Source organism: Rattus norvegicus, chromosome 9 (assembly GCF_036323735.1).
Source record: "Rattus norvegicus strain BN/NHsdMcwi chromosome 9, GRCr8, whole genome shotgun sequence".
In the NCBI taxonomy this organism is placed as follows: domain Eukaryota; kingdom Metazoa; phylum Chordata; class Mammalia; order Rodentia; family Muridae; genus Rattus; species Rattus norvegicus.
In genome coordinates, this window is record NC_086027.1 from 86,848,757 (window position 1) to 86,868,161 (window position 19,405).

Below are 19,405 nucleotides of genomic sequence, written 5' to 3' on the forward strand. Positions count from 1 at the left end.
CTCTTGCTCCTTGTGTCATAAGGTGCTTCAGATCTGTAGATTTGTACAGGCTAAGAGTTTGAACCTTCCAACACCGACTACCAAAAGACCAAGAGTCCTCTTTGCAGGGTGATTTCTTCTGACTGTGAAGTCAGGGGTCTTATATTATATCTTGCAATTTCAATCACCTGAAGAAGCTGTTGTTGTTGCTGTTGTTGTTTTAATTTACACTCATAGATCCAGTGTACGAGGAAACTGATTCTGACTCTGCAGGACTGCCCTGCTCTTGGAAGACCATTCCCATCACTCTCTGCACCTGCCACAAGAGGGCTGACTGTAGTCTTTGATGCTTAACTTTGTCTGGTTTAAAGGAAGCCACTTTTACAGTTTGAAATAGGGATTAAAGCGCTCACTTCAGTTCTGAAGCGGTCTTGACGCTGGATATCCTTAAGTCGGTAATGAATCTGCATAAGCAGATTTTTCACTAATTCCACTAAGCACCCTGACATGACTTGGCTGTTTTTCATAAGGATGCTTTTGATCAGCTGCTTCAATATTTCAAACTTAGTAGCCACAAATGCGTATCTTTATATGAAAAAAATTACACAATATTTCTCCTTAATTTGATGCAAATAAGTGCAAAATGTTGTTTTCTGCTTTTCGTTTTTTTTTTTTTTTTTTTTTTTGTTTTTTGTTTTTTGGAACAGAGGGGCAGCATCTTCGGTTTCTCGGGCAAAGACTATAGCAGTACAGGGGTGGGGGATGGGAAGCCCTCACTAGCAATTTGAAGAGATCACAACTGTCGTTTCTTTTGCATGAATTCAGGATTAGGGGGAAAAAAATTCTGCTCGTGTTAATGGAAAGCCTAAAAGAAAGCAATTTTAAATATAGCCAGTTATTATACAGGAATGAGTTTTGCATGTTTTCAATCAAATAGTAACTTTAAAAGCCAGTATTCCTGTGAGCATTCAAAAGTAAGACATCCAAGGCACACTCAAGTGTGTGAGCGTTCACAAATGGGCTGGCAGATCTACATTCTGGTAGGTTCCATTAGTGCCTTGTGAAGGAACTTCGTTATTTCATAACGAACATTCTATTGGATTAGTTACCAGGGGCTAAGCACCATCGGCATAAACTTCCCTTTCAGTGGCTGCCCATGTGTGCCCGCCACTGAACAGTGACCTTGTGGTATTTATCACTATCTATCTTATACCCTGGCATCCCTGGCTCTCCCTCGTGAGCTTTCTAATGGCTACCAATAATAAGTAAATTACATGAGACCAAAAGAATTCCATCCTTGCCTCTTACTGTAGCCAAAATGTACACATGTCTCTAATTCAGGGCTACTGTGTAGGGGTTAAGAAACTCTTAGAATTAAAAATATATATATATATGATTACAGAAAATTGTGGAATTGCAGCCAAAGCACTGAGTAGAATTCAGAAAGTCACACTGAGCAAGGCGGCTATGTTTACACTGCAATAGACGCAGTGACCAGGAAGGGAACCAGCCTCGCTGTCCCTCCGCACATGAATGGACTAAGCAAGTGTGGTACCTGGGTACAATGGAATTCTGTTTAGCTATAAAGAAACTAGAAATCATGCTATTTCCAGGAAAGTGGATGCAACTGGAAATCATTATGCTAAGTGAAATAAGCCAGAGCCCAAAAGACAAATAACACATGTTTTCTTTCATATGGAAAGCCTATATTTAAAAGTATATATAATTATATATAATATATGCATATCTATGTGTGTGTGTTTTTATATGTGCGTTTGTAGGTCATGAAACTAGAAAGGAGATCATAAGAGGGAGGAAGAGATCTTAAGGGAAGTAGGAAATAGACGGGAGAGTGGATATAGGGGAAAGAAAAACAAAAATGGTACCAATGCCGAAGATAGGGTCCAGCTGGAGGGAAGGGGAGCATGGAGGAGGGGAATGATTGAGAGCAAAGTATGATAGCACCTGTGCTTGAAGACACTATGTGAAGCCCACTACCTGGTACACTAATCTAAATACTTAATTTTATAACAAAAAGTGAATGACTTTCAAAAATTATATTTTTTGAAACCTACCTAGTATTATAAAACCTTCCACACATACACACACACACACACACACACACACACACACACACACACACGTATACATACATGCATGCATGCATACATACCTAAAACAGAGTTAAAATAACAAGATGGCTGTGCCACCCCCAGACATCAGATGCTAACAAATAAGAAGCCCGGTGCCAGGACTGGTTTAGCGCTTTGTGACTAGTTTGCCTGGAAGGTCTCATAGGCCATCAAACATTTCAGGCCATTGCCAACACTACTGCTTATCCTCCAGAAGAAAATGGCAAGACCCTGTTGATGAAGACACCACATACTTGAGTCACAGAACATATAGGTATCAGACGGCTGCTGACCTGGAAGCCTCCTCCTTCCTGGCTGGCTTTCATTGTACTGGCATGTGGTATGTATGTTACTAAAGGAAAAAAGTAATCATCACTCTTACAAGGCTATGAATTCTGTGTGCTACAACCTAGCCTAGCAAGATATGCTCATGGTGCAATTGTGGCAAAAATGTCATGAGAGGAAACAGCTACTTTCTGACTAAATTCAAGTCACACTCCACGAGGTGAAAGCCATATCTGTCACCATTGCCAGGCTAGACATGTCACAGGCCAGAGGGGACAATTTACTACTACTATTATCCTAAACGGACAAAATGATAAACCATCTTCTAGTGATTTCTCACATCACCCATAAATTAGTATATCTTTCCAGGCTCACCAAAAAAAGCTTCTGATTGCAATAGATGTTGATTAACCCAGAGACGCACAACTGGACAAGGAGAGAATGAAAGAAGGTAGAAACAGCAGCTCAATACAAAATGTCAATAGCGAGTTCCCTCCTCCCAAGGCTGAAGGTCATTGTAGAAGAAGGCACAAAAGGACTGCAATCGTCAGAATTGGTGGACTGTTACAGGGAAAGAGTATCACTCATATACAACAGGGGAGCTCCACATACGAAATCATGGCCTTCATGACAGAGTGCAGGAGCTCTGTGCAAGCTCGATCAGTGTACAGGAGAGATAGACATGAAGTCCCATCCCGGTTGAGGAGCCATTGTCAGTCTTCTCTAAGTGTCACCTGGTAAGCCATTCCTGCTCCAGTAGGTGGCCGTAAAATCAAGTAGACGTGGACATCACAAACTGGACTTTGTGGTGGGAGGTAAAAGCAAAAGAGAACACAAAATTGGGGGAATACAGAATGGAGTGACTCTGGGAGAAGCTGGGAAAGGGGTGAATATAACCATAACACATTATGGGAAATTCCTAACTAGTAAGAAAATCATAAAGTGAGAGAAAACATATAGCTCTAGAATGTCACAGGAAAATATACACTAATAGATGCAAAAGAATATTATATATGCATATATAACAATTCCAATTACATATTTGTGCATGTGTATGCATGCAAATGTATGCATCAATCCAATACAACATTTGTATAGTTTTTCCAAGGCATTTAAAACATAGTTATCCTCCTCTAATTTCACTATATATAAGAATTACAAGGCATGTGTCCTTTGTCCAGGAAGATACACAATGGAGATCAACAATAGACTGCATACACATTATTCAAAATGTGGGGGACCAGAGATGCTTGGGTTTTTTTTTTTCAGATTTCGTGATATGATTTGGATACACATAATAAGACATCTAGAGAATGAAATTCAAGCCTAAACACTAAATTATTTTATATTCCATACATACTTAGCCTGCATATAATTACACAATATCTTAGTATGCCTTTGCTTTGACTCGAGCCCTCCCCACTGGGTCAAATACAGAATTTCCCACCTCTGAAATTGTGTTGGCATTCAAAATTTTTGGTTTTGTAGCAATTGGGAATTAATATTTTCACACTTCTATTTTTACTTAATCTGCATTAAAAAGAAAAGTTTTATTCATATTTATGCTGGTTAAATTTCAAAGTCCTACAATTGTTCAGTCCTAGAGTTATTTAAAAGGAATATCTATAATTCAAACAAAGTATTTTCAAAGAAAATTTCACTTAACATGATTTAATATCATGAATAATGCTAATCGTACTTTATAAAGTTTAGGATGAACTTTCACACAGTTGAACATGTATGAAATTGCCATTTATCTCCCACCAAAATGTGTTTTATGATGAAAATTAGCAGAACTTTTCTCTTAGTGGACACATAACACTGAGTTTGTCAGACAGCACTTAGGAATAAAATGATACCCAGTAGATAATGTCTGTGGACTTGTACACTGTGGAATGAAGAGTTTCTCGTTAAGGTATCCAACTGGTTGTTAATTCTGCAGTTGCCACTAAGTGGTGATGATCCACCCAACCGCACCAACTTAAATATGCACAGTGACTTCCTGCTGAAAAAAAAAAAAAGAGATTTTTTTTTCCAGCACCTTCCATTTTACTTTTGGTGGTAAAAATAGGTTAAGCAGAAGACATGAAGAGATAAAGGTAGAGAATTGCCAGGTCACGTCACCGAAAACCTCTTGGCCATATGCCATCAACCCCAGGCAGGGAGGGCAGTTGAAACTGTTTAGGTCTGAGGCAACCCTGAAGTTACTGGCTTCCTGGACTCATCACTTGTAGAAGGGACATTTTTCTGTGCGGTAATAATATTAAACATCACCCCTGACATCTACCCCTGGATGCCAACAGTTTTATCACCAAAATTGTCTCCAAACATTGCCAAACTTCCTAAGGCCAAAGTCTTCCTGACTGAGGTAGTACTCTATGTTCATTCTCAGTCAACATTTCATACAAAATTTAAACATGTTTTGTGAAGCCTCCCTTGGAAATATGATTGTCATAAAACTTAAGATAAATGTTCAAATACTTATATTTATCAAAACCAGTAAAGGAATACACATAATACTTTCCATGGAAACTTTATGTGTAATCATGGATAAAACTATGGAAAACAAATTTATAGGTATAAGGTCAAAGGGGAAGGAGAAGTTATTAGTTTATTTGGCTGATAGAATTCTGGGTGCTTTTCATTACTCGTATTTAAAAGATGAGGAATCAAATCTTTCCTGCTTTTGGTTGAGTGGTAATTAATAAGGACAAATGTGAATCTAAAAAGCCAATTAATTAAATATATTGGATAATAGATAACATTTTTCCAATGATCAATTACTAGATGAGAGTCACATGGCTATGTGTTTGCGTACTGACTATTCATATCTTAGACTATTTCTGACAGAGAAGCCCTATTCCCTAAAGAAAGTTAGATTTGGTTACTATCACAATGAAATGATTTATAAATAGCGAACTCTAGAATAAAACCATGGAACATATGACTTCATACCAGGTGGCTTGAAGCTACAACATTCCATAGGAATCACCCTATGCAAGCTGCCACCAGTTTCCTACATGAGTCCCACAACCAGGGTACTGGATGCCATGAATGGCTACCGGTATCTCCAATTTTTAGGTTTGTGTCTTTGCCGTTGGTCACAGTGAAATATGTGCTCTTCTCTGCTCTTTTCTAAGCTACATCCTTTCTTGATTGATGCTTATATATTTTGTTTCCCTTCCTCCAAGAAATTTCCTAAGATGATTGTCACAACAATCAACTCCTCACATGCTACATACTTAATCATTTATCTTGTATATAAGATTCCAATTTCTATCCCTTAATAATACTATCTAACATCCATACAGAGCTTGGTAAAAAGAGTTACACACACTGCAGCCTTTTACATACCAGCCCTTTCTTTCCTTTTACACGACTGTTTCATAGACAAGGGGCCTAGGGGTTAACTTTACTTGACTGCTGAAGGGTACACCTGACAAATGAGAGGCTTGAACTTGGGTTTAAGTCTTCTAACTCAAAACCTCATGCTCTCTCTAAAAAGCAGAGGCTTCGTGCCTGGACATGAAGTGTGCCTCACCAACTAAACTGTACTTTATCGTGTTGTAAACTCTTCCACTGGCCTCACTCATGCCCTAGTGCTTAGAGTAATTAATTAGAATGGTGGTTCCCCTGCTGAATGGTCCGGATCTACCAACCTTCACAGCACAGAACAATACAGATGTCACTAATGTTTCTGGCCTCTGCATATGAAGCTGTGGTCTCAGCACTTCCTGAGGGCTCAAAAATGAAGAAGCTCAGAGGGATCAGGGGATTAGAAAACTCACTCTGTTGACTGAACTGCCAGTCCCTCTCGTTTGATTGCTGCTTGAACTGAGTGGACAGTAAACCTCAATCATTATTGCTAGCGGCCCCATCTAGTGAGTAATGCCCTGCCGGGTATGCACATGTGTATTTTTCCTCTTTTAGTTGTGAAAAGAGATCCTGTAGTCTGAGAGATTACTCTTTCTCTCATTTTAAATAAATTAATACTATGCAGAATCAGAGCAAATTCCAAGCCATTGAGCTCGCTGCCATGGTGTCACTGCCCCTTGCCGCAGAGAGCCAGGAAATATCCCCAAGGTTAATCTGCAGAGCAGTCAAAACCGCACACTTGGTCATCGATAGCTGTGGATTCTATGTCTGCAAATTCAAATGACCCCATAACAAAAGTGCTTTAAATAAATATGATTATATTGAGTATGTTTGACTAGTTCTCATCATTACTTCCTGAGTAATATAATAATCGTTTTTACTGAGTTAACAACATTTTGGGTATTAGAAATAACCTAGAGATCATTTAAGGGAGACACATCAGTTGTGGCCTGCAGATGATATGTGGGCAAGGATGAATGTGGCCCCAACACAAATCATAAAGTTCAAAAACTTCTTAAAACATTATGAGATTTTTTTTTTAATTTTGTAATTAGGTTATGCAGTTCGCAAGCACAAACTTTGTAGATGGCAATGCAGTGAGGCCACGCCAAAAGGATAGGCATGCCTGACAGCTTTGCATGAGTAACATATTAGGAAAACATTATTTCTACATAGAGTTGGTCATCCAGACCTTTTTACCTCTATAGCTTCCTGGAGCCAATTATCCAAGGTACCAAAATACAAGAGATGGAGAAGAGGACGGAAGATAAGAATAAAAATAAATCCATAGATATCCAGTTTATATTCAAGTTTTTTGTTAGATACATGTGATTTCCTTTTTAAAAGGCATATTATTTGAGAATTTTATACCATGTAATTTCATCATTTGTTCCCCTCCTCCAACTCTTTTTAGACTGTCCCCCTTCTCAACCTATCCAACACTATTCTTTCTGTCTCTTACAAAAAAAAAAAAAAAAAACCCAAAAACGAAACAAAACGAAAAAACAAAAAAACAAAAAAACCTAAAAACTAAAGTAGAAAAAAATACTGGAACTTCAGTTTGTATTGACCAACTACTTCTGAGCATATGCATGTATGTGTGCATTTAAATGTAGAAATATGTAGAAATGTGACCATGTAAACAGATGTAGAAATGTGAACACAGTCATGATATGATACACATGTAGAGGTCATAGAGTAACCCTGGGTGTTGGTCCTCATCTCCCACTTGAATTGAGAAAGAGTTTTTTGTTGGTTTCTACAATACATGAAGAATAGGTAGACTGAGCTTCCTATAATCTTACTGTCTCCGCCATTCATCTCCCTGAGGGAGAGCTAGGATTACGCATGCCCATTACGGCATCCAACTTTAAATCTTAGTTCTTAGGAGATTCAAAATGAATTCCTCACACTTGCACAGCAAACACTTCAGCCACTGAGTCATCTCCCCAGCCCCACAGAAATGATTCTAGAATATGGAATCCTGTGATGGCAGCATTTTAGCAGAACCAGGCAAAGGATGATGGGAGAGGACAAATGTCAGATTGTTTCTCTGGACTGAAGGCTCTGAGGACTAGCTCCTCAGAGAAAATGCTATCCTTAATAGTCCCATAACCAGACTGGGGGTGGTTCCCCAGGGGCTTGTTGTAGCATGGTGTGAAGTTCATTTTTCTGAACCAGTTTGCCCACCTCAGCTTCTCACGTGACTCGAGAAATGCAGGCGCCTTCGTCAGGCAAGGACTGTTGATAATTCCCAGTTGTCTGAGAGTTACTTGGCAAATTCTCAGGGAGCTGACATCCAAACAATAAGTAATCTGGCTTTCAATAAGGTAATTACCAAGTAAGCCTGCGTGGTCTAGAGACCTAAGCAGTGTGTGTTACGACACACTGAACAAACGGCACACCTGAGTAAGCTTATAGTCACTAGAAAACTATTATCTTTGATCACAAGAATATGACAAAATTATTGTTTTATTTGTGTGGAGGCTTAAGCCGCCTGCTCTAAATACACATTGTATGTGTTCTTGCATTTTTTACAGCACTGCAAATCTTAAGCTCAAGTAACACGCACACCCAAGTGTATGGTGTAGGTTCACAAATCCCGTCTCTTCCCTTTTTCCAGTGTTAGGAATTGGCAAGGACCCTGGACATGCCAGGGAAGGACTCTCCACTGTGCCAAACCTCTAGTGTTGCTTTCCAGCTTTTATCTCCTCTCATAGTGCTTGTGTGTAGAGGAATTAGGACGAAATTTCATACAAATCTTACCATTACAGAGAATCTTTTCAACTTTAAATACACACACACACACACACACACACACACACACACACACACACACACACACACACACATACATACACAGGCATTACCAACACTGAGGGAGCTTTGGCTAGTCTTTCCTCTACAGTGATTATGACCTGCCCTGCCAATGGTAAGCAATTTCTCAACTACTCAGTGATCACATTCGAAAAAGTGTTCAAAATGGTTTGTAAAGAAAAAAAGTTAATCATCTTAAAAATGATTTCTAGAAGCAGCTCACCAATGTGGGCCATTTCTAACATAAATTCATACTAGTTTTCCTGGAATGTGTTTTAGAATTACGTCAAAATCCAGGACATTGGTCTCTCTTTAAAGAAATTCTCTTCTTAATGTTACTTTTCGATTCATTTAGTCTCCTTGAGTTTCAGTTTCTCTCATTCACTAATTAACAGTCTATATGCCTAATGTTGGGGTATCGATGCCATATAAACAAACAAGAAAATCAATAAAAACAGCTCAGCCTCAGAAAACTTGCATTTACATAGAGGAAAATGTAAAAAAAAAACACTTGGATCTACAATATGTCAGATAGTGATAGAATCTATGTAAAACAATTAAACATGGAGTTGGGGAGATGGCTATGCTTACCTCAGAAGTGTAGAGACCTGAGTTCAAATCACCAGAACCCACATGAACAGCTAGGAATGGTGGCTCATTGCATATAATCCCAGAGCTGGTAGGACGGGAACTGAAACAGATCTGAAGACGACAGCTTATTTATCATCCTTTGCTTCACTCCTTCTTAAAGGAGGAACAAAAATACCCATAGGAGAGCATAGGGAGGCAAAGTTTGGAACAGAGACTGAAGGAACAGCCATTCAGAGCCTGCTTCACATGTGTTCCATATATATATACAGCCACCAAAACTAGATAAGATCGATGAAGCTAAGAAGTGCATGCTGATAGGAACCGGATATAGATGTCTCCTGAGAGACACAGCCAGAGCGTGTCAAATACAGAGGTGAATGATAGAATGATAGCAGCAAACCACTGAACTGAGAACGGGATCCCCCCATTGGAGGAATTAGAGGAAGGGTTGAAAGAGCTGAAGGGGGTTGCAACCCTATAAGAACAACAACGCCAACCAACCAGAGCTCCCAGGGACTAAACCACTACCATACATGGACTGACCCAGGGCTCCAACTGCATATGTAGCAGAGGATGGCCTTGTTGGGCACCAATAGAAGCCCTTGGTCCTGCCAAGGTTGGACCCCCCAATGTAGGGGAATGTTGGAGGGGACAGCAAGGGGAGGTGGATGGGGAGGGGAAACACCCGTATAGATGAAGGGGAGGGAGTTTGGGATAGGGGGCTTATGTCCAGAAAACTGGGAAAGGGGATAACATTTGAAATATAAATTTTAAAAATCCAATAAAAGGAAAAAAGAAAGAAAATACAAAAACAAAAACTCTAGGCCAATGACAAACCCTGTCTCAAATAATGGTAGAAGGTGGTTGGAAAATGACACCTGTAGTCTTTCTCTTATTTCCACATATGCATGCAGACTCATATCCATGTGTGTACACTTATGTATAGAAACACACACAGAGAGAGGGGGGAGGGAGAGAAATACAGAGACAGAGAGAGACAGAGAGACAGAGACAGACAGAGAGACAGAGACAGAGAAATAGCGATAACATGGTAAAATAAAACAAGAAAGAAAAAAACAGAAGAGTGAAAAAGGAACTGACTCTTGAGCAGAATCTTAAAGACAGGTTTGCTAAGGAAATGACACTTGGGTGATGTCCTGAAAGAAGAAGGAAAGAACTGAATAAGCACATATATAGAGAAGAGTGGGTGCTATCCAGGCAGAGAGAGAAGAGGCAACACAAAGAAGAGGGAATTCCTGGTTTCCTCATCCTTGGAGGTTATCAGGCAATAGCCCTGGAAGGTGAGGGAAGCAGAGGTTGGAGGCAGATTTCAGACAGCTGTGAATATGATGGGCTGACTTCTGGGACCAGCGTCAGGGAGACAGCTCAACTTTATTTGGGTGAACAAGGGCTACATAGACCTTAGGAAGTGGGTAGGAATTTCCAGGGTGGGTATACATTATTGGCTGACACTGAAGTGCTGGAAATTCTTCATTTACATGAAGAGCAAATCTTCGTTTACATTTATTGAGATAGAGGAAGTCAAACCTACAATCCGGCCATAGGCTTCATGACTCCTCAGAGGTTTTCCGGGTTACCATTAGAGCGCCAATTGGTCATAACACAGTACCTAATCATCCTACTTCGGGAAGGGCTGAGCTGGACCCGTGTGCTAAATCATGCGGTGCTTGTAGGGTCATCTTCTAGATAATGTCAGACACTTGTGTTTACAGATACTCTTCAGATAAGATCAGTCAGAGAAGAGCAAGCTCCACTGAAAAAGGGAGTCCTCCATTTTGTGCTGAGCTTGGAGAGTTATCTGGACATGTTGGGCTGTGCCCATAATAGAAAGGTCTTCCAACATCTCAGGAATAACAAGGTAGCCAGTGTAGTTTAAACAGAGGACACAAAAGGAAAAGCAGGAGGCCAGTTCTCCTTAATATCTTATCATAAAGACATTAGCTTATAGCACTGGACTGGGAGCACTTGTTTCTCCTGCAGACTGACGGGGCCTGACTTTCATTTTGTTAGGTTTATACTGGCTTTCATGTAGAAATCAGACTACAGAAAAACACAAACCCAACAATTTTCTCATCAAAAAGACATCAAGTGGAAACAAGAATCTGGGCACAGAACAACCATAATTTGGATTAAAATAAAACTTGTGGGTATGATTGGCTTCTAGATCTATGTTTTGATATAGGGTCAACAAAATTTCATTGAAATGAATACAGCTCATGAAATAAATCAAAGACAATTTCAAGGTTTTGACTTAACTAGCTACAGAGTTAAGATATTTCCCTGATAGAGATATGGGTTGTGGGAGAAACGGATCTACTGGGCAGATATATCTAGAAGAGACTCTGAACACCAAGCTGGGGTGTATTGAGTGTGTTAGACATCTGACTTAGCCATTGGTTATAAATCTGGAATGAATGTCAATAGATATTGTGTGGAACCAGAGTTCTAGGAAGTGCCAGGTAGAGACGATATTTATAAATGATGGGATTGGGTGAGCTTTCAATGTCCAGTAGCATAAGCAACAGTAAGGAAGCCAAGTAAGACTCTGAGGAAGAGTAGTCAACAAAGTGAAGACATTGAACATCGTAGAAGTAGATATGAATTTATCCATGAAGAAGGAGAGGCCTTCCTACCTAATACTGTGGAGAAGATTTCCAGAATTACAGACAATGTTTATACTAGAGAAGCAACTTTGAGATCACTGTGAGCCTTGACAAGAGTTTTTCTTTCTAAAAAGATTGAGGAAACGAAGTTGGACTCACATGCAATGTTTTAGGGAAATTTCAATCCAATGAGAAGCAATAAAGACACTGAAAAAGGACACAGGGTAAAGTGTGTGTGTGTGTGTGTGTGTGTGTGTGTGTGTGTGTGTGTGTGTGTGTGTGTGTATGTGTGTAATTCAATGACAGAGGTCAACATTGGGTGCTTTCCTCAACCACATTCTACCTTATATATTGTGACAGGGTTTCTCAATGAAGCTGGTGCTCACCAATTTGTGTCTGACCTGAGGATTAGCAAGTCACAGGAATCTATCTGCCTATCTCTGCTCCACACTAGATTATGTCAGAGCTTTCATGTGGGTGCTGAAGATCCGAACATGACTCCTTCATCATGCTGGGTGACAAGAGCTTTGCCAATTGAACCATGCCCCCATCCCTAACTATATTGACATACAGGCTTCTCTTAATAAAATTCATTAATTTCAGTGATGTATTTCATTGCTGCCTTGTAAGCACCACCAACATCAAGATAAATAACTCTGTCATCATCTCAATTTTTTTCTATATCCCTTCCAGTCAAATAACTCCTCACTCAGAGACCCAGCCAACTCCTGATCTACTTGATATCACTTGAGTGTAATGGCATAGTTTTAGAGTCTCACACAAATTAAATGATGCAATGATGCCATAGATAGATAGATAGATAGATAGATAGATAGATAGATAGATAGATAGATAGATAGATATAGATAGATATTTGTGTGTCTTGCTTATTTTGTTCAATTTGCTTCTGAGAAATACACTTACTGACATAGTCATTATTTTCCTGCCTTTACATTGCTGTGTATTATTCCAAGGTGAGTTCATACCATGCTGTGCTTTGCTGGTTGATTGGTTTACTTGCTTCTTCAGAACTGGAATTGGAACTCACAGCTTCATGTATCCCAGTGTTCTTCCCCTAAGCTGGAGAGCTATGGTCAGAGTTTGTTGATTTATCCTCCTGCTGAAGGGCATTTAAATTGTTCTTCAATCTGGGATTTTACACCTCCCATAGTATCAACAGGAGCATTTTGTTTAAGATCATAGAAATTTGGGAATCCCAATATCAGTTAGTACTGTTAAGATTTTGAATTTGCCAGACACTCTTGGAACTGTGATAATCTAATTCACTGATAAATAGATAAGCTTTTATTCACCCTCGACCATTCACATAGGATTCCACTCAAGAAATATCGAGGAGATATTGTCCTTACCCTTAAGTAGCACATAATATAGAGGAGAAGAAAATGTAGATAACCCGAATGAGGGTGCACCTCTTAGACTGGTCAGCCGACCTAAGGAACTCATTATCTAGAGTCAAACTCTCCAGTAACTGTAAGTAGGGTCAAGAAATGCACATAAGAAATGAGATGAGGAAATATGTTCTTGATTGGACATATCAGTACTAAAGAAATGCTAAGTATAGATCTAATGCCTCCTTACTGTGAAGAATGCCAACATTCTCATCAAGAGCTATTCTCACCGCTCTTGTGCTTGTTATTCAGAAGCCATCTTGTGCCTTGGGTGACCAGCATGGGTTTCGAATGGGAGATACTAGAATGCATCGTTCTTAGCTCTGCCTATTCAGTTGCTGTCTGCTGTGTGATAACTTCCCTAACTGTATGCTATGCCAAAGGTAAATGTAAGCAAGATTACTGAATGCCCCATAGTTCCTGACTACAGAGTAAAACCTCAAAACTGACAGCAATGTCATAAAAAGATGAGTGTCTCCGTCTCTCCAAAACACTCTCCGGCATCTGAGGACAAGTCAAGCATATACAGCTAAGTGTAGGTGTTGGTAGGAGCTGGTCTGGAATCCACCAGTGGACTCATGTGTCCCCTGTTACACATAAAACATTTCAAAGACTGCTAGTTGCACAGTCACTCTGAGGCTGTGATGACATGAGATCAAGCAAGATGACCTCATAATTGTGTGGAAGAAGAGGCAAAACCACAAATCATAGTACAAGCCATAAAAAAAAGTATATATCCCATCTCTCCCAGATGATATGCTCCAGTGCTGTCTCTTTACCAACTACAGACTTATCCTTAACCCCTATTCTTTTAACCTTAGCTAAGACTTATGAAAACATCAAATCAGAGAACTGTCCCTGAGAGCAGTCATTCTAGAACATTCCATCACCTAACCAAAATCCAGCCCGCCTCCCCACCAAATAATCTCCAAACCCTGTGTCCAACTCCAGAATGTCACTGAGAAGCCCACAAAAAACCCACAAAATGTTTTCTTCCTCGTTCAACTTACTCAGCCAGCAGCATATCCCTGAGGGTCTTTGGGGGAACAATTAATTACCCTACATTTGGCTTGGAATTTTCAGTCAGGACAAATGAGACTTCATTTAAGATGTTACAACTCACATAAGTATTTGCACTTCACCAAATAACCCCGGCTCTTACAAAACCTTCCTGAATCAAAGAACTGGTTTTCTGCTAGCATAATAACCTCAATGCAAGGTGGAGTAGATAAGACGATACTTAAGGATGCCAACAGAGTGTCTTGTCTGAGTCCTCTCACAATGCCTACCTTCCCTGTCCAATTATGGACACCACCCAGATCCCCTTTGTGTCATCTGGGCTGGACCAGGGTAGGGATTAACATCAATGTTCAGAGTCTGGAGTTCATCTTCCCATCACAGGCATGGGTCTTAGGATCTCTGCAGCCCTCTTCTCTAACCAGACTTCAGTGTCAATTTCCTGCTTAGTATCCCAGCCCATTGCTGGGACTGGAACTCTGCCTAGAACCATCAGAGTGCATCTGGCAGGCATCCAACACCTTGCTGTACCCTTGCCCCTGCCCCTCCTCCTCTGGAGGTCATTGCCTGTTCACTGTATTCCCAATTGCTGGCAGGAGTGGTATTCCAAATGTGCTTAGACTCCACAGCCACAGTGTGGCTGTCCTTTCCAGGGCTGCAGATTGACTCTGGAATGAACCCTTCATCTGAGAAAGTTCTCTAACCCATTCCCATCTGGTCCTAGGTTTCTTCAACACTTCCTTTTGGCCATGCCAGCATTCCTGAAGGCTGAGCCCACCCAAGTTACAACAGCCCCAGCTCACCAGTTGCCACTGATTCCTGTGCAACTAGACACCTTCCCTGGCCATCACCCAGTAGAGAAGTTGCTACAAAAATGAGCCTGCTGAGTCTTCAGGGCTCTATAATATAATCCTCCCATACAGGAAGGCAGTAAGAAATGAGAGAGGATTGCTTTCCTTCCACTATATCCACAATGTCCACAGTCACATAGCAAGAACTAGGCCTAGCCTTCAAGAGCATGAATTCCTTCATGGGAACAGATAAACATAATCACAGAAAACCCTACAGTTAAAAATACATAAGAGGGGTTGGGGATTTAGCTCAGTGGTAGAGCGCTTGCCTAGCAAGCGCAAGGCCCTGGGTTCGATCCTAAGCTCCGAAAAAAAGAAAAAAGAAAAAAAAATACATAAGAACTTAATGCTTCTGAAATGAATCCTTCCTAGATGCCTCGTTATCTTGATGTAAGTATTTGATCAATATTTTTATAAATGCTGAATAAGCTTGACTAGTGGGAAACTGAAGCAGAATTTTTATCACTATTACTTAGACCACTCAGCTCAGACTTGGGACCAAAGGAACTTTCTTATTCAAGTCTAACATATGTCCTACAAAACTCAAAGTATTCATTGAGAAGATATTGGTTAACTCAGAACAGCACAAACTTTAATCTGATTGTTTAAGGACTGAGGTTAGAATCCATGACCTTAGTTTACTTAACTCTAGTATTTAAAATTAATTAATTTCTACCAGGTTTTAGAAGCTAATCTTAAGTCACTTAAATCCATCACTAATAAATAACCAATCACTGTGACCAGGGAATCAGGTAAGCTAACTGCAGATCTTCACTTCTCCCTCTATCCCTCCAAACCCAAACCTCCAGTCTCATCCCCAGATCTGCAACAGAACACCAGCTATGGTCTCCCTCCCCATTCACTCCTTTGCCAGTGGGTCACAAAGACCTCTCCTCTCTAACTTCTCTCCCTGAACTCATTCCTTTATCCCAGAACCCAACAGGCCTATCCAAACATAGAAGTAGGCAGGCTAACTGCAGACCATCATCTATCTCTCCTCTCCTCCAAATCCAATCCCCAGTCTCATTCCCAACTCTCTAGCAAACCTTCTGTTGTGGCCTCTCCTCATTCTCTGCCCCAATTCCCAGAGGACTAACCAGACCCTGGGAGAGTGCCCAGCTTTTCTTCCTCATCTGTACTACCTCACCCTCCGAGTCCACTTGCATGGACCTAGAAACCTAGAAATACATCTTACCTGGAACCCCACAGCTATCAGGATACCAGAATTTCCTACCAGTCAACACACACCATCATACTCTCCTAAGAACCAGAGAAGAAATAGAAACAAAGGAAAAAACACAGTTTTTAAGATCTTCCCAATCTCAGATGCCTAGACACCAGTGTAAATGCACAGTCAACAACAGCCACTCTCTACTAGAGCCCAACAAGCCTACCACAACAGGCCCAGAGTATGCAACATAGCAGACACACACAGGGAACAAAACAAAACAAAACAAAAACCTTAAAATAGTCTCTATGAATATGATAGAAGACCTTAAAGCGGATGAATAAATTCCTTAAAGAAATCCATGAAACCACAAACACCAGAAGAAAAATTAATAAAAGAATTCAAGACCTGAACGTAGAAATGGAATCAATAAAGAAAACTCAACCTGAGGAAAATCTGGATATGAAAAATGTAGGAGTGCAAACAGGAACCTCGCCAACAGAATACAGGAAATGGAGGAGGGAATCTCAGGCACTGAAGACACAAAAGAAAAGTTAGAAACCGATGTTAAAAACAAAGCAAAATACAACTCCTGGCATAAAACTTCCAGGAAATCTGGGACATTATGAAAAAAGTCAAAGTTTAAAATGACAGCAATGGAAGAAGAAGAAAGAAACCACTTTTAACAAAATCATAGAATGAAATCCCCTTTAGAAGGAAGTGTCTATTAAGGTACAAATATAGCAAATAGACTGGACCAGAAAGTCCCCTTAGCACATAATAATCAAAATATTAAACATATAGAATAAAGAAAAGTATTATAAGCTTCAAAGGGAAAAAAACAAATAATATAAAGGGCAGAGTTAGTAGACTAACACCTGACTTCTCAGTGGAGACTCTAAAAGCCAGAAGGGCTTGGACAGACGTGCTGCAGACTCAAAGAGACCACAAATGCTAGTACACACTACTATACCAGCAAAACTTTCAATCATGATAGATTGAGAAAATAAGACATTCCATGATAAAAATCAAACTTAAGCATTATCTATCAATAAATACAGACCTGCAGAATGTACTAGGAGGAAAATTCCAACCTAGCAAGTTTGACAACACCCAAGAAAACACAGGAAATAAACCTAGACCAGCAAATCACAAGAGGAGAAACACACACACACACACACACACACACACACACACCCCACCACCACCACCACCACCACCATAAAAACAACAACAACAAAATAATAGGAATCAACAGATACTGTTCATTGATATCTCTCAACACCAACACCACTGGTTTTAATTCAATTCCCCTATGAAAAGACATAGACTAACAGAATAGATGTGAAATCATGACCCATTCTTCTGCTGCATCCAAGAACCATACCTTAACATCAAGGATATTTATGGAACATTTCACCCAAACACAAAAGAATATACCTTCTTAGCACCTTGTTGTTTCCCCAAAACTGACCACATACTGGGACACAAAGCAAGTCTCAACAGATACAAGAAAATTGCATCCTAACAGACTACCATGAATTAAGACTAGATATCAAAAAAAGCTTGCAAACTCATGGAAACTGAATAACTCTCTACCGAGTGAAAAATAGGTCAAGACAGAAATTTGACCTTTGAGAACCGAAGTAAAATAAACACACAATATCCCCAAACTTATGGGACACAAGGAAAACAGTTCTAAGAGTTCTAAATGTTTACATAAAAAAGTTGGAAAGAACTCATACTAGTTACCTCAGAGCACATCCGAAGGCTCTGAGGTAACAAAATTAAGAAACCACACCCAAAAGGAATAGATGGTAAGAAATAATAATAATCAAACTCAGGGCTGAAATCAATAAAGTACAAACAAATAAAAAAACCAATACAAAGAATCAACAAAATAGTCAGTTCTTTCAGAAAATTAATAAGGTTGACAAATTTTTATCCAAATTAATTAAAAGGCAGAGATAGACTATGTAAAATTTTTAAAAAATTAGAAATGCAAATGTGAACATGATAAGGAAATCCAGAGAATCATGCTCTAAAAACCTGAAATCCACCAACCTGGAAAATCTAAAAGAAACATTATTTTCTCAATACATACCACTTACCAAAGTTAAGTCAAGATCAGATAAGCAATTTAAATAGACACATAACCCCTACTGAATTAGAAGCAGTCATTAAAAGAGTGACTTGGTCTCCCATCCAAAAAAAAAAAAAAAAAAACCAAGCCAGATGGTTTTAACACAGAATGCTACTAGACTTTCAAAGAAGAGTTAATGCCAATATTCCTCAAATTATTCCACAAAATAGAAACAGAAGGAACATTGCCCAATTCATTTCATGAGGCCACAGTTACTCTGATATCCAAACCACATAAAGACCCAACAAAGAAAGGGTATTACAGACCAATTTCTATTAGGAAAATGGAGACGATTCTCAACAAGAAAACTTGCAAACTGAATCCAAGAACACATGAAAAAGATACACCATGATCAAGTAGGCTCCACCCTAGACATGTAGAGATGGTTCAACACATGTAAATCAATAAATATAATCCACCATATAAACAAACTGAAGGACAAAAAAAAAACCACATGATCATCTTATTAGATGTAGAAAAGGCCTTTGATAAAATCCAACATCTCTTCATGATAAAAGCCCTGGAGACATTCTGGGTACAAGAAACATACTTCAACATAGTAAAGGCAATTTACAGCGAGCCCATAGCCAACATCAATATAAATGTAGAAAAGGCCAACGCAATTCCACTAGAATCAGAAACAAGACAATGTTGTCCAGAATCTCTCTTCCTATTCAGTACAGTTCTTGAACTCTTAGCTTGAGCAGTGAGACAACAGAAGGAGTTCAATAATATGATAGTATACATAAGTGACCTTAAAAATCCCACCAGGAAACAGCTCCTACCGCTGATAAACACTCTCAACAAAGTAATTGGATACAAAATTAACTCACAAAAATCAGTAGCCTTCCTATAACATAAACAAGAAACAGACTGTGAAACAAATCAGGGAAATAACACCTTTTACAATAGCCCGAAATAATATCAAATACCTAAAATTAACTCTAACCAAATGTCTTCGTTAGGGTTTTATTGCTGTGAACAGACACCATGACCAATGTAAGTTTCATAAAG

The 19,405-nt window shown here is 39.5% G+C and overlaps 1 long non-coding RNA gene across 2 annotated transcripts in view; it reads left to right on the top strand.

Annotated features, from left to right (window-relative positions):
- Positions 1-19,405, top strand: part of LOC103690559 (uncharacterized) — a 29,232-nt gene that overhangs the window by 3,414 nt on the left and 6,413 nt on the right. Inside the window, exon 2 of one of the 2 annotated variants that reach the window (XR_005489230.1) lies at positions 12,164-12,405. The exons of the other annotated variant lie outside the window; for it this stretch is intronic. This is a non-coding gene — a long non-coding RNA (uncharacterized LOC103690559). Of the gene's footprint in view, positions 1-12,163; positions 12,406-19,405 lie in introns of those variants that run through there. 2 annotated transcript variants of the gene reach the window in all.